The following is a 14,889-nucleotide window of genomic DNA, read 5'->3' as shown; positions in this document are numbered from 1 at the left end:
GGAGATCTGCGCGTTTTATATTAAGCTTAAGGCAAGAAAATCGCCACCAAGGTTCAGGTTACAATCGGCCACCGTTATGCGAAGCACAACAGATGGGCCAAAGAGGGGAGAGGAGAGGTTCAGTTTACAATCGGCCTACGTCTAATAATAATATTGTTATAGCAATTCAATTTGTGAAGCTCGAAAACTCACTAATGATAATAGCTGTAGGAAATACAGTGCCCTCAGATAAAAAAGAGTACTGGATAATAATACCTCTCTTGCTTGGTTACATTTAGTACTGGATAATCCTTGCATTGGAGCATTGCATCTTCTGGACAGCAGTTGAACAATTGAACTTGAATCGCTTGCTATAATCCCATACTATCCTCAAACATCTGTTGACAATCATATCACATACTATCCTCAGATTCAGCTATGGAGAAACTGTTTGACCAATGAGATCTCTCAATCTAATCAGAAATCTGATTTTTTTTTCCACTTGTAGCATCAGAGGAAGCAAATTGTAGAAACCGGTCACATTTGCACTTACTGTTCCGCAACCTTTGGTTAAGTGCCTTTACACAAGCCTATACCAGCATAAATGGTGGCAACAATCATAATTGCCAAGTCTGTTATTATATAATGTGATACAGTCTGACTTCCTTTCATACCAAAAGTTTGTCAATTTTATACACTCTTTAGATCAACAAGGCCATGCTTATGGTACAGTGATTTGACAGGGAAAACGTCGGCATCATTTGTAGTATCACTGTCTCTGCTGGTGGGGTGTTTAAATCCAGAGCTTTGTCAAGTAGTAGATTGGAAATCCAATTCAGGATATATTTGCCACCAATAATTCCAACTGGTCTTGCTCAAATGCACTCCCCTCTTCAGCAACCTCAGCAAAAGAAGCCAAAACTGGCAAATCAGGCTCATTTTCAGACAGTTTCATCTCATCAATCAAATAATTCAACATGTCATACAGCTCCCTCGATCTCAGATGGATGTTATATCCTACAAGAGAACCATGCATCTCACTCTGCACCTCAATCCAGCTACAGGCAGGTTCCTTCCTATGCATTCCCCGCCTCATTAGCCTTCTTGTCCTTGAAACATCAACCCATTTCCCTGATTCTGTGTATACATTTGACAGAAGAATGTGAACTGAAGAATCCTCATGATCTAGTAGTACAACATTATTGGCAGCAAGTTCAGCCACCTCAACATCTCGATGGATCTTGCAAGCACTTAAAAGAGTCTTCCAAATGACTGCATCAGCTTCAAAAGGCATGGCGTCTATAAACTTCAGAGCTTCCCCCGGGCCCCTTGTCTGTCCTAGTATATCTACCATGCAAGCAAACTGCTCCAGTTGTGGTTCCAATTTGTAGCGGGTGGCCATCTGATGGAAGTAACGGCATCCATCATCCAGCAGCACAACATGGTTGCAAGCCCGAATAACAGCAACGAAAGTTGCATGGTAGCTAGGTTAGCACAAGTATCAAGAACAGTGGCATACCTGAAATGACTAGGCTTTAGTTCCATATCTAACATCTGTGAGAAGAATTTCAGGGCATCCTCACTCTGTTTGTTCTGTGAAAATCCTGACATGATGGCATTTGATGAAACAAGTTCTGCCTCCCAATTCTGTCGTGAAGTTTCTGAGCATCTGTCATCATACCACACTTGAAGTACATGTCAACAACAGTGCTAGCTACAAATGCATCTGAACTGTCATGAACCAGCAGCCCAAACTCCGAAGATCATAAAGCTGCACAAGCCTTAAACACACTGCCATATGTGAAATCATCTGGTTCCATACCAAAGCACAACCTTTCATTAAAATGAAGTACAGTCTGTTGGATAATTAGGCACAATTTCCATGATTAATTCCAGAATATAAATCATGACGAAAGTAACTACTAGCATGTGAAACTCGAACATACTAGATGCAGTGATCAACATGAACAGTAGCAGAGCAAACGGTACAACATCCATCGCTAAACAGATCGAGATATGTCGCACGTACCGATCTGGTGGAGGTGGCGGTGGAGGTGTAGCGAGACGATGTCGCAGCGAGTAACGTTGTTGATGACAACGTTGTTGACGACGGGGACGATGGGTCGAAGTAGACGGCGTTGAAGACGACGGTAGGCAGCACCGCCCGACTTGGACGGAAGGCGACCCGTGATGAAGAGCTTGAGCGGTCGCGCGAGCGCTTCCCAAAAACCTAATTCGCCCTCTCCCGTACAGGATCGCAAGGACGAGTGGTTCCGGAGACCTGCTCTCCCGTTCGCCGATGCACGTCGGCGCGCGGGATGGAGTAGGCGCCCTCTCCCGTACAGGATCGCAAGGACGAGTGGTTCCGGAGACCTGCTCTCCCGTTCACCGATGCACGTCGGCGCGCGGGATGGAGTAGGCTACGAAGGCGGCGCAAGCAGAGAGAGGTGGAAACCCCCAGGATCGCAAGGACGAGTGGTTCCGGAGACCTGCTCTCCCGTTCGCCGATGCACGTCGGCGCGCGGGATGGAGTAGGCTACGAAGGCGGCGCAAGCAGAGAGAGGTGGAAACCCTAACTCGAGTCGGTTACAGATAGCCCACGATCCGGGAGCGACCCGAACCGACTAAGTGCGACGCGTCCGTCTAGGACTCTGTTCGTTTTCCTGAGCTGCAAAAAGTAAGGAAAGTCTCGGCTTGAGGCTCAATCCACTCACCACGAGCGTGGCGTGCCGCGGCGCGTCGAGCGCGCGCGTGTAGCACTCCTATTCTCACTCACTTAATAGTGGTGGAACAACCCACCTTATAAGGTGGTCTAACTTCCTCCCAACTTTCCATGTGGGACTAAACTTCCCACCTCTTGCCACTCCCTAGTGAGCTGCCACCAACTTGGGCTCAAACTCACAAGGCTGCCACTAAGTGGGCTTTGAGATTTATAGGAAAAAACTGAAATCTAGTATGGGCCACTAAGTGTAGGCCCAATATTTCAACACAGTCTCCTCATAGTGTCCATTTTGCTTAAAAGCAACAACAATAGCATTCCAAGAGACTGAATCTTGTTGCTCCATATCCTGGAAGATCAGGTATGCTTGTACCTATGCTTTGCACTTCCCATACAGATCAAGAATTGCATTTCTCACACAGATGTCTGCATCGAAACCTCATTCCATTGCTAAGCAGTGGACTTGCAGCCCCTGTAAATACCCCTTAATCCTGCACAAGCACTGAAAATCCCCGACAAGCTGACTGCTAATGACCTGGTCATGAACTGAAACAGTTACATGCCCTCATTTGCTAGCCCCGCGTGCACAAGACCGACCATCATGGCATTCTGTCTCCATTGTATATGATATTTTCATGATATTAATATATTCTCTTTATCAAAAAAAAGTTGTGTACTGAGAGTCTACGAGGGTGTAAATGTAAGTTCACGCCAACCAAACATAGTAGTTCTCTTCACTTTGTTAAGAATTGGGAAGTTAACATGCAAGTAGAATGGTCAAATGATAAGTAGAAAAGACATGATTGATTGGCAATTCATGAATGACCTGCCAAACACATATCCCATGTTCACAGCGTGTTTTGCTAAGATGAGTTAACAAAGACTATATAGATGTATAGAAGCCCTATATAGAGTTATAGACCCCTCGCTTAGGATGTCAACAAAGTGAATGATGATATCAGACTTGCCTACCTCTAGCTTCGGCGTAGCTAAAATATTAGAGGAAAACAAAAAAATATCATCGCCCATGGAAATGGAATTAGAGTTATTTTTTGGTATCCCTCCATTATGCTAGACAAGCCCTTACATATACACTCAAAAAGTCCAGCCAACTGCAGGTCTGGTTGTCCCATACGTTACCTGCTTGCCTGGCTGCTTGACCAGATTTCATGCTGATTTTGGCATGGAGGTGTGGTTCGTTGAAAAATTTGTTGATCAACACAAAGCGATCATTCTTTGAATCCAACGGTGCAGTTCAAGCTATACCTCTAGACTTTGAGCAGTACATGGGTCATGGTGGACCGCGAGCTCACGAGTCCAAGGTATTTTAGGTAGATCAGATTTATAGCCCGAAAATTCCTCTCCTTGTTTTAGTATACAACATCCAATTTCTATATAGTACCAAACTGGAAGAACCTCGCCGGCGTTGTTGTGGTGTTTTCACTTTTCCTTGTTTGTTTCATGTGTATTCGCATAAAGGGTGTGATTTAGGTAACAGAAGCATTTTTTTCCTACAAATAAGACTTCAATAATTTATGAAATGGGTACCGGCCAAAGAGCACATGACATCAATGCTTGATGGCAGATCATAAGCGTCGGAGCTGAAAAAAAACATTACTGATGCTCCTATCACAGAGAATGTGAGCTAAAGGAAAACGTTAGATATTTATAATTATGAAATAATCATACTATATATGGGTGCAAAATACAAATATTCGTTGGCTGATGCATAACAATGTATAGTTACAGTCACGGGAATAAACTATAATGTCTCAAAAATAAAAATAACAACCGCTCTTTTTTATGTTAGATATACACAAAATTTTATACATAAGGAGGATGCGATGCCACATTTGTGGATACTTGTTTCTTGTCTTTCTATTGCTCTTTTAACACATAATACCTCCCTTGGCATGAAAACACCTCTTGATACTCCTGCCAGTATAAAAAAAAGTTAAGCACACATGATCATCGGTAAAACTCCCCAGCAAGCAAAACAAATTGCCAGCGAAGTTATTTTTGATTTATGGCAGACGTAAGATCCAAAATTCCCTTAAACTCTCAACAACAATGGGAAGTAAAATGAGCTTTCAAAAAGGATTGCAATCTTCATTCAACAAATTATATCGAGAACATAAAGTGCAAACCTGTGTAAAGAACATCCAACCAAGCATATGTAGCGTACATGAGAATTGGGAAGTCTTTGCCTTACAAGTAGACATGCAAGTAGAATGACCACATGATAAAAAGGGCATGATAAGCAATTCAAATGACATGCTAAACACATAGCCCATGCTCACAACATGTTTCCAAAAGATGAGTTAACTAAGACTAGATGTGTATATAAGCCCTATATATACCCTTCCCTTAGGATGTCAACCAATTGAATGTGATATGATATCAGGTTTGCTTACCCCTAGCTTCGCTTACCTAAAATATTAGAGGAAAACAAAAAGATCACGTCACCCATGGAAATAGAACTAGAGCTCTTCTCTGGTACCTTTCCATTATCCTCAGCGAGCCCTTATATATACACTCAATCTGTCTAGCCAACGGCATGTCTAGTTGTCCCATACATTACCGTACTTGCTTGTCTGCATAGCAGATTTTGTGTTGGTTTTTGCCTGGAGGTGTTCTCCGACAACTCGTCCGACGATCAACCCACATGGATCCATTCTCTGGATCCATTCTCTGGATCCAACCGCGTAGATGAAGCTATACCTGTGAATTTGGACGAGCAGTAGAACCGTGGTCTGATGGCGTGCGTGCCCATCAGTATACTGCATGCATGGGTAGATCAAATTTAGAGCCCACCAGACTCGATCCACCCCATATGATGATTCTATTATTTTCTCCATTTTAATGAACATGAATGACTCGGGCTCGCGGAAATCTGCATATTTGTTGATGTGGTCCATCGTTCCAAACAAAAAATGGTGTAAGTTTTTTCCGTGTGACCGCAACATCTTCGACATGTAGGAAGGTGGATGTAAATTTTTTTTTGTGTGAGTTGTTATGTATCAATGCATGCATTGTTGAGTGTGCACCTTTCGAAATTAAATAAAGTTATAGCTTTACCCTAGACAAGTAAAACTTACTCAAGTCTGGCTGAGTCTATAAGAGATGTGCCCATACCTATTAATTTCAAACATGTGCAACATAAGTATGAAAGTATGTTTTATGATGGATATATGATGAAAATAATCTGATCCCACTCAGTCAAGCTTACCACAAACGTTAGGCCAATGATCTCTCAAGCTTTTAGGGGCATAGAAGTAAAACTCGTAGTCTCAAAGGGTGTGAAGAAAAACTCACCACCAATTTACCAAACGCAGCATTCCCCTGCTGTTTGGAATTAGCGGGAGCCAGGGTGGTAGTTTTATCCGGCCCAAGGACCAAAATCGATTCGTCTCGTGCGAGCCCCAACCGATCGGCCTAAGAGCATCTCCACTCGTCTCCCCACAGAGCCCTCCACGGCCACTTTTTTTCATCCGGACGGCGAAAAACGGTCCAGTCAGGCCCCCGGTTCCTCGTTTTGGTCCGGATTTGAGCCTATTTCCGTCCGGACTCCCCATGCCATCCTCGGTTTCCCGGGGGTCTCCCGGGGACTCCGGATGAAGCTAAACCAACCGTCCACGCCCACGTGTCTCTTCTTTCGTCCGGATTCCCGAGCCATCCTCTTTTTCCCGAGAAACGCCGCTTGGGGAGCACACGACTGGGAAACTACTCCTCCCCACGCCAAATCTTCCTCCAATCCGGACGAAAATTTCGCCGGATTTGGACGTGGGGAGCGCCAACGAGTGGGGATGCTCTAAGGCTGACACCCCGCGCGGCTGATCAATCTCCTGCGCCGCGACTCCTCGTCACGCGCGATGGGGCCCAGCAGCCGCGACCAAGCCGGTGGCATGACGATGACGCATACGTACACACCCGGCCGCAATTGCGCGCGGTCGCATGCGAGTCCTTCCGTACTACGTGCTCCATCCCATAAACGATGAATCGCAAATCAAAAATACCTTCCCCGCAATAAAATGACTCGGTCGCAGGCCTCGCGCGCGACGAAAAATACGCGTCGCATCGATCGCATGCATCCCCCTCGGGCCTCTAAACCGCCCGCGTCTCACCGCGTTTGTTTAATAATCTGCGACGTCTCCGCTCCACACTCACTCCTCGCTAGCATCGTCGTCGGCGTCGCCATCGGCGCTACTGCCGGAGAATTCCTCGCCGCTGCTGCCCCAGCCGTCGGCCGGAGCTTCCTCCTCCTCGTCATCATCATCATCCTCGCTGTCCGCCCAAGTGCGGAAGCGTTTCGTCGGCGGGTACCCAGCGGAAGAGGAGGAATCATCTTCCTCCTCCTCCTCTTCTCCTTCCTCGTCGTCATCGTCGTCCTCGCTGTCCGCCCACATGCGGGAGCGTTTCTTCGGCGGGAGCCTGGCGGAGGGGGAGGCCTTGGTCTTCTCTACTTCTCCTTCTTTCTTCTCCTTGTCAGAGGAGATGGGGTTCGCCCCGGAGTGGAGGTCGTCCTCTTTCTTGTTCTTCGGCGACGATTGGAGGGGGAGGCCTGAGGGGGAAGAGGAAGAGGAAGACATTGCTACAGGGGGAGAGGGTTTTTGGCGCTGGTGGACAGAACAGAGCAAGGGGATGGAGTGGTGAACCGTTTGGCACAGATAAATAAAGGGAGTGTAGTGGAGATTTAATGCCATGACGGTTCTCGAGGACGTTATGCCGAAATTATCAATTCGTGCAGAGAAGCCCAGGAGGCGAGGCGAAATGATGGAAGATTCTGCGGCAGCTCTGCTCTGCCACGACATGACCCGACGAAAGAAAAGCGTAATGATTTTGGAAATGTCATTTCCAAAACCGAGGGGGCATGTGTTATCACCAGAATTTGACCGAGTCGAGAGGTGGGCCGCGATCAAGATGGACTTGAAGAATATATATATAGAAGAAATACGTGAATCGGCCTTACATGCAAATTTTGGGCTAGTTTGCCCGTGTATCTGTATCATAGTAGGATACGTGTCGTTTAGAAGTTGGAGTTTTACCCGTGCACGGTTAGGTGCACGCCTGAATTAGAAAGTCCCCCGGACTATAAATATGTATCTAGGGTTTATGGAATAAACAACAACCAACGTTCAACACAAACAAATCTCGGTGCATCGCCAACTCCTTCGTCTCGAGGATTTCTCCTGGTAAGCACCATGCTGCCTAGATCGCATCTTGCGATCTAGGCAGCATAAGCTTATGATGTTGTTCATGCGTTGCTCGTGCTGAAGCCTTTTTGATGGCGAGCAACGTAGTTATCTTAGATGTGTTAGGGTTAGCATTGTTCTTCGTATCATATGCTTTCGTAGTGCAACCCTTATACATCTAGCCGCCCTTACACCTATCTTAGGTGTAGGGGCGGCACCCCGCTTGATCGTTGTTTAGTAGATCCAATCCGTTACGGTTGCTCCTTGTTCTTCAAGGATTAGTTTAATATCCGCAATAGTTAGGCCTTACAAAGGGTTGGAGGATCCAACGGCGTGTAGGGTGTAGTTTGCTAGCCCTAGACAGGATGTTCCGGGGATCAACCTCGTGTTGGTTTTTAGGCCCTGTCTAGGATCGGCTTACGATCACCGTACGCGAGCGCGAGGCCCAATCGTGAGTAGGATGATCCGATTATGCGGTGAAAATCCTAAATCGTCGTAGATCGCATTAGCTTTATCTTGATCAAGCAGGACCACCATATATTCGTGCACCTCGTACGAATCATGGGTGGATCGGCTCTTTGAGCCGATTCATAGGACAACCTGAGAGCCGATCGAGGCTCGTATTTAACGTTTACGTGTATGCCATGCAGGAAATAAGCGAGGCATCATCCAACACCTTCCTGACCAGGTATAGGTCAGGTGGCACGCCCTTGCGACAGCATCGGACGTGTGACCAGAAGGCTTTGCGGGCCGTCGCTCTGAGGGACTGGGGCCAGCCGCAGCCCTAGTTGTTCCCGGCTCTACGGTGTTGCCAGTCGCTGCCCGCCGGTGGGTTTCTGACCGCAACACATTCTAGGGTTAAGCCACCACGTTGGTTGCCCAGCAGCCCAAGATATTTTTTGATGATGGGTATCGAAGTATGGGGGCCGATGCATAAATCGGCCGTAAAAAATTCAAAAAAATTTAAGCACAGCCGATGCAGCAGACATCGACATCGACTTAAGGATATAAAGCCGATGCATGGCCATCGACTCAAGAGGTATAACTGTTATAATCAGAGGGTCAATGGAGCAGGAAGTGGGCCACGAAGGGAGACTTTACTAGAAGAAATCCTCAATGGAATGGTTTGGTGGCTCAGATCCTCTCTTCAAGAACCTCCAAATTCTTTTTGCAAGTATTCGAGTTCGCAATATCAGCTGGGGCAAGTTTGAGGGACCATGACCCTGACCAATGCCAAGAGCAGCATGGACGTGCAGATCAGGTTAAGGAGGGGTTGCATCAAATCCTCCAAATGAAAGGAACCGATCTGACCAGCAAGGCGCGAGAAGTGGACTGAGGAAACTCGGGGGGCACCTCGCCCTGAAGATTCTCTGTTCTGAGGAGCCGATTGTGTTGAAATCGGCTGGCTCTGCATTATGACGTGAGGCCAATGGCGGCACATTTGGCTGATTCACTACCTTGCTCGCCTTGACTGAGGCTCGGGGGCAGCTTGTCCTAAAAGACCAAATCACCAGTCTGCTGCGAATAGCTGTACCAAGTGCTATCGTTATCGGCGGAGCTGGCTAACTTGGAGGGATGACTGAATTGGCCTGTCTCGCAGATTATTGTGAGAAGCTAATGCGTTGCCACCGGACATTGAGCATTGGTCAGGCTAACAAACGGCTAAATCAGCATGAAGGACATCGGCAAAATCAAAGGAAGTTTTTTCATTGATAATACGATTTCTTACAAAGAAGAGCCGATTGTTCGACAAAAGGAACATATTACTACAGCTAATCCTATGCTAGTAGATCCCTACTCTAAGGGCTGTTGCTATCTTCGCCGTCGCTGGGGTAGCCATCGTCATTGCTGCTGTCAGCGAGTTCCTCGTTGCTGCTACTGTAACCTTCAGCGGAGGCTTCTTCCTCGTCATCGTCATCATCCTCATCTGACCAAGCCCAGCCACGGATGCGCTTTGGCGGCGGTTCGTCGGAGGAGGTGTCGTCCTCCTGTTCCTTCTTCATGTCGGAGGAGATGTCTTCGTCTTCGTCATCCTCTTTTTCTTTGGTGACGGAGGTGAATTTACCCCGGAAGGGAGGGTCGTCGTCGTCGCTCTCCGCCTCCAGTGCTCCGTCGATCAGGAATCGGAGGTCATCCTCCCCGTCAGTTAGGGGCATGGCCCCATCTGACCAGACGAGGTCCTCGCCCTCCGGCACGAAATCGAAGTCCCACTCCCGCTTGTCCCAATGCTTGGGAGCGCGCCGGTTGTACGCCTCCATCTGGTTGGGCTCTGGAATCGACTCGCTTGAGGAGGAGGATTGGAGGGAAACGGAAGAGGAGGAAGAGGACGACATGGCTATGAAAGGAGAGGGTTTTTTGGCTGAAGACTAGTTTGGAGCAGAAGGACGAAGTGGCAAACCGTTCGGCATGGATAAATAAAGGGGGTGTAGTGGAGATTTAATGCCGTAACGGTTCTCGAGGGTGTGATGCCGAAATTATCAATTCGTGCAGAGAAGCCCAGGAGACGAGGCGAAATGATGGAAGATTCTGCGGCAGTCTTTGTTCTGCCACGACATGACCCGACGAAGGAAAGGCATAATGATTTTGGAAATGTCACTTCCAAAACCAGGGGGGCATGTGTTATCACCAGAATTTGACCAAGTCAGAGGTGGGCCGCGATCAAGATAAGTTTGAAGATATATATAGAAGAAATACGTGAATCGGCCTTACATGCAAAGTTTGGGCTAGTTTGCCCGTGTATCTGTACCGTAGTAGGATACGTGTCGTTTAGAAGTTAGAGTTTTACCCGTGCACGGTTAGGTGCACGCCTGAATTAGAAAGTCCCCTGGACTATAAATATGTATCTAGGGTTTATGGAATAAACAACAACCAACGTTCAACACAAACAAATCTCGGCGCATCGCCAACTCCTTCGTCTCGAGGGTTTCTCCTGGTAAGCACCATGCTGCCTAGATCGCATCTTGCGATCTAGGCAGCACAAGCTTATTACGTTGATCATGCGTTGCTCGTGCTGAAGCCTTTTTGATGGCGAGCAACGTAGTTATCTTAGATGTGTTAGGGTTAGCATTGTTCTTCGTATCATATGTTGTCATAGTGCAACCCTTATACATCTAGCCGCCCTTTCACCTATCTTAGGTGTAGGGGCGGCACCCCGCTTGATCGTTGTTTAGTAGATCCGATCCGTTACGGTTGCTCCTTGTTCTTCAAGGATTAGTTTAATATCCGCAATAGTTAGGCCTTACAAAGGGTTGGAGGATCCAGCGGCGTGTAGGGTGTAGTTTGCTAGCCCTAGACAGGATGTTCCGGGGATCAACCTCGTGTTGGTTTTTAGGCCCTGTCTAGGATCGGCTTACGATCACCGTACGCGAGCGCGAGGCCCAATCGTGAGTAGGATGATCCGATTATGCGGTGAAAACCCTAAATCGTCGTAGATCGGATTAGCTTTATCTTGATCAAGCAGGACCACCATATATTCGTGCACCTCGTACGAATCATGGGTGGATCGGCTCTTTGAGCCGATTCACAGGACAACTCGAGAGCCGATCGAGGCTCGTATTTAACGTTTACGTGTATGCCATGCAGGAACTAAGCGAGGCATCATCCAACACCTTCCGACCAGGTATAGGTCAGGTGGCACGCCCTTGCGACGAGCATCGGACGTGTGACCAGAAGGCTTTGCGGGCCGTCGCTCTGAGGGACTGGGGCCAGCCGCAGCCCTAGTTGTTCCCGGCTCTACGGTGTTGCCAGTCGCTGCCCGCCGGTGGGTTTCTGACCGCAACAGTGTCCTTCAAAGGTGTGTGGAACCGGAAGAGGGAAAAGAAATGCTTGTGGAGATTCACCAAGGGGAATGTGGGCACCACGCTTCATCAAGAGCGTTGGTGGCAAAAGTATTCCGGCATGGGTTCTATTGGCCCACTGCTTTGGAAAATGCTAAAGATTTGGTAAGAAAATGCAACGGGTGCCAAAGGTACGCCAAGCAAAATCATACCCCGGCATCCGGTTTAAAAACCATACCGCTAACTTGGCCGTTTGCTGTTTGGTGCCTTGACATGGTTGGCCCATTCAAAACTGCAAGGGGAAACATGACCCACATCTTGGTTATGGTGGACAAATTCACCAAGTGGCTAGATGTGAAACCTATTGCAAAATGTGATGGGCGCACAACGGTGAAGTTCTTGAAAGATGTTATCTTGCGGTATGGCTACCCCCGCATAGCATTATCCCTGACAATGGAACAAACTTTGCTCAAGGAGAGTTCAAAAGATTTTGTGAGGATAACAACATCCGGTTGGATTTGTGTTCAGTGGCACACCCACAAGGCAATGGCCAGGTTGAAAGAACAAATGCCTTGGTACTTTCCGGTATCAAACCAAGACTCATCGACGCGGTGGAAAAGTCACCGGGATGTTGGCTCGATGAGCTACCATCAGTGTTGTGGAGCATAAGAATGACTCCAAACCGGTCTACTGGATACACTCCATTCTTTATGGTTTACGGAGCAGAAGCGGTCATACCAACCGACATTCTCCATGACTCACCAAGGGTGCAGCTCTATACCGAACAAGAGGTAAAAGAGGCCTGAGAAAACGATGTGGACTTGCTAGAAGAAGCAAGAGAATTGGCATTGGCAAGAACAACCATTTACCAGCAAAACCTCAGACGCTATCATAGCCGGAAGGTTAACCCGAGGGTATTCCGGGAAGGAGATCTGGTGTTGCGCCTAGTGCAGCGCACTGAAGGCCGGCATAAGCTTTCACCCCCATGGGAGGGACCTTTCATTGTGAGCAAAGCTCTTCACAATGATGCCTATTACCTGATCGATGCACAGGAATGGAAAGAAGGAAAGACGGACAGATCCGGAGAGGAGACTAAGCGTCCGTGGAACATAGCTCTGTTGCGTCCTTTCTACTCATGAAGTTGTGGTGTAAGAAGTTCCTTTTTGTACCTTATTTGCTATGAATAAAAGATGTCGGAACCTCGAATGAATCTCGGGGACTACCCCTCCTGAAATTGCATGCAATATGTTTATTTTTTCAGTTCACCGGTTGCTTGTTGAACATTATTTCTTTCCGGTTTAGTAACGTGCTAAACCTACCGGAGTCTTCGACTCTGCTGCTGTCCGCAACCCGGCTTCATGGCAAGCAAGATAAACCGGTAGGAATTAAGCACGTGAACTACAAAAAGAGAGAGTGGGAACGAACAATCCGGAAAAATTTAACTAACCCCGGCTAAACCGGTTTTTTGTGAAAATTTCGAGTTATTTCTAAGTTCAAGAAAGTGCTTGCTTGGCAAAAGAACTTTGTGCCTCATACGCCAAAACACCCAAAAGAGGTAGGCAGAGCCAAAGCGAAAGAGCCAAGTGTGCATCGGATTGGATGCGGAAACAATTCCGGAATCTTTGCAGTGCAAGATAAAAGCAAAACAATGAGCAGAATGCTAAGTCAATAGGCAAACATAACTTGATAAGCTACCGGTATAACATACCGGCATAAACTGTCGTAGCACAGCTAAAAGAGAGGCTAAGTCTTATATTACATCATGAACCCCGGCATACCGGGTAGAATTTGATAAGCATTGTTTATGAGACAGGCAAGGCAGGCAAACACATCACACAAAATGTTCAAGCAGCAGGAGCTTCAGGAGGAGCAGCACCGGCCTCTGGAGCTTCCGGAGACGCATCACCAGCTTCCGGAAGAGCATCGCCATCTCCGGCATCCTCATCTTCCTCGTCCTCTCCTTCTTCTTCGTCGCTGAGGTAGTCCTTGACGTCGGGAGGAGGGGGATGAAGGTGCGGACCGGGGCGTACTCAGCAATCCGGTAGGCACGATCCTGCCGCTTCGCGGTGAGGACCGGATCCTTTTTGGTGGGAGCATCCTCGCGCACGCCATGGAGGGCGTCCAAGTCCAAGTCCTCATACCAGGAGCAGGCGACGCGTAGCGCCGCATCCGCTCCAGCACGAGCTGCTGAGCACTGCCACTCGTGGATCCTCCGGCCGGCAGCTTTCAGGCGTTCGGAGGTGAGCGTCAGGTTAGCCGGCACCTCCTCCTCAGGCCACAGCACCTTGAAGAGCTGGATCGCCACGTCGGGCAGATCGGCAAGGTTCCGATCCACCGCGCGCATGTGCTGGACCCGCGCAGAAAGTGCGACCAGATGGTCATAAGGATCCCAGGGCGCGTTCGGGTTCTTGAACTCTTGCTGAACCCGGCGCTCCGACACCTTTTTCTGCGCGTGCAGCTGCGAGTCCGGAAAGAGCCCTGCGGGACAAAGAAAAAAGATAAGGACATGCTACCGGAAGATATAAGCTTGTAAGCAAAGACCGGAAAAGAAAGAAGAAAAACTTACTGAGCGCGAGCGTGTCGGTTTGCATGACCAGTTGGTCATACTCCTTCTGCTCTGCCTCTAGGAGCGCGGCTTGATCTTCGGCCGCTTTCCGCGCCTTGGCTCCCTCCTCCAGCTCTGCCCGCAGCACCACGGTGGAGTTGTTAGCATCCTCCAAGGCCTCGTTCAGCCTGGCCTCAGCTGCGGCTTTGGCGGCCTTCATCGCCTTATCATGCTGGAGCCCGAGCTAGATAAGCTGCTCCTTCAGCCCCCTGGACACGAGTTCCTGAGCGTCCAGAGCCTCGCGATGCTCCCGGATGAGCTGCTCTTTTTCACCTAGAGCCCGGAAAGGAAACGTTAACAAAACTACAACTGGTAAAATGAAGAGAGGCAAGTCAACCGGAAAAGAAAGAGTACCTTGGAGTGCAGCGAGCTGAGTCTTGAGGGCTTCGATGGAGGCTTCCGGGATAGCTATTATGCAAAAAGGTTTATAAGTACTAGAAGAGAAAAGCTTCCGGTAAGAAGGTGCCGGAGGCACGGAAGCTCACCTTGGCACTTGCTGTGCGCTTCAGCAAGATCCCGGTGCTCCCACAGTAGCTCCTCAAAGAGGTGCTTCCAAGCGTTAGCCGTGCTCTGTTCAAGAAAAGAGTGTTAGAAAAAAGAAGCCTGTTTCTCTATGTT

At 48.2% G+C, this 14,889-nt stretch overlaps 1 pseudogene; it reads right to left on the bottom strand.

Annotated features, from left to right (window-relative positions):
* Window positions 1–814: 814 nt before the first annotated feature.
* On the bottom strand, window positions 815–14,431 carry LOC124647711 (annotated as a pseudogene).
* Between the last annotated feature and the right edge of the window lie 458 nt (window positions 14,432–14,889).

This window comes from Lolium rigidum, chromosome 4 (genome assembly GCF_022539505.1).
Source record: "Lolium rigidum isolate FL_2022 chromosome 4, APGP_CSIRO_Lrig_0.1, whole genome shotgun sequence".
NCBI lineage: Eukaryota > Viridiplantae > Streptophyta > Magnoliopsida > Poales > Poaceae > Lolium > Lolium rigidum.
The sequence above is the reverse complement of the archived record's forward strand: the minus strand, read 5'-3'. Positions and strand labels throughout refer to the sequence as shown.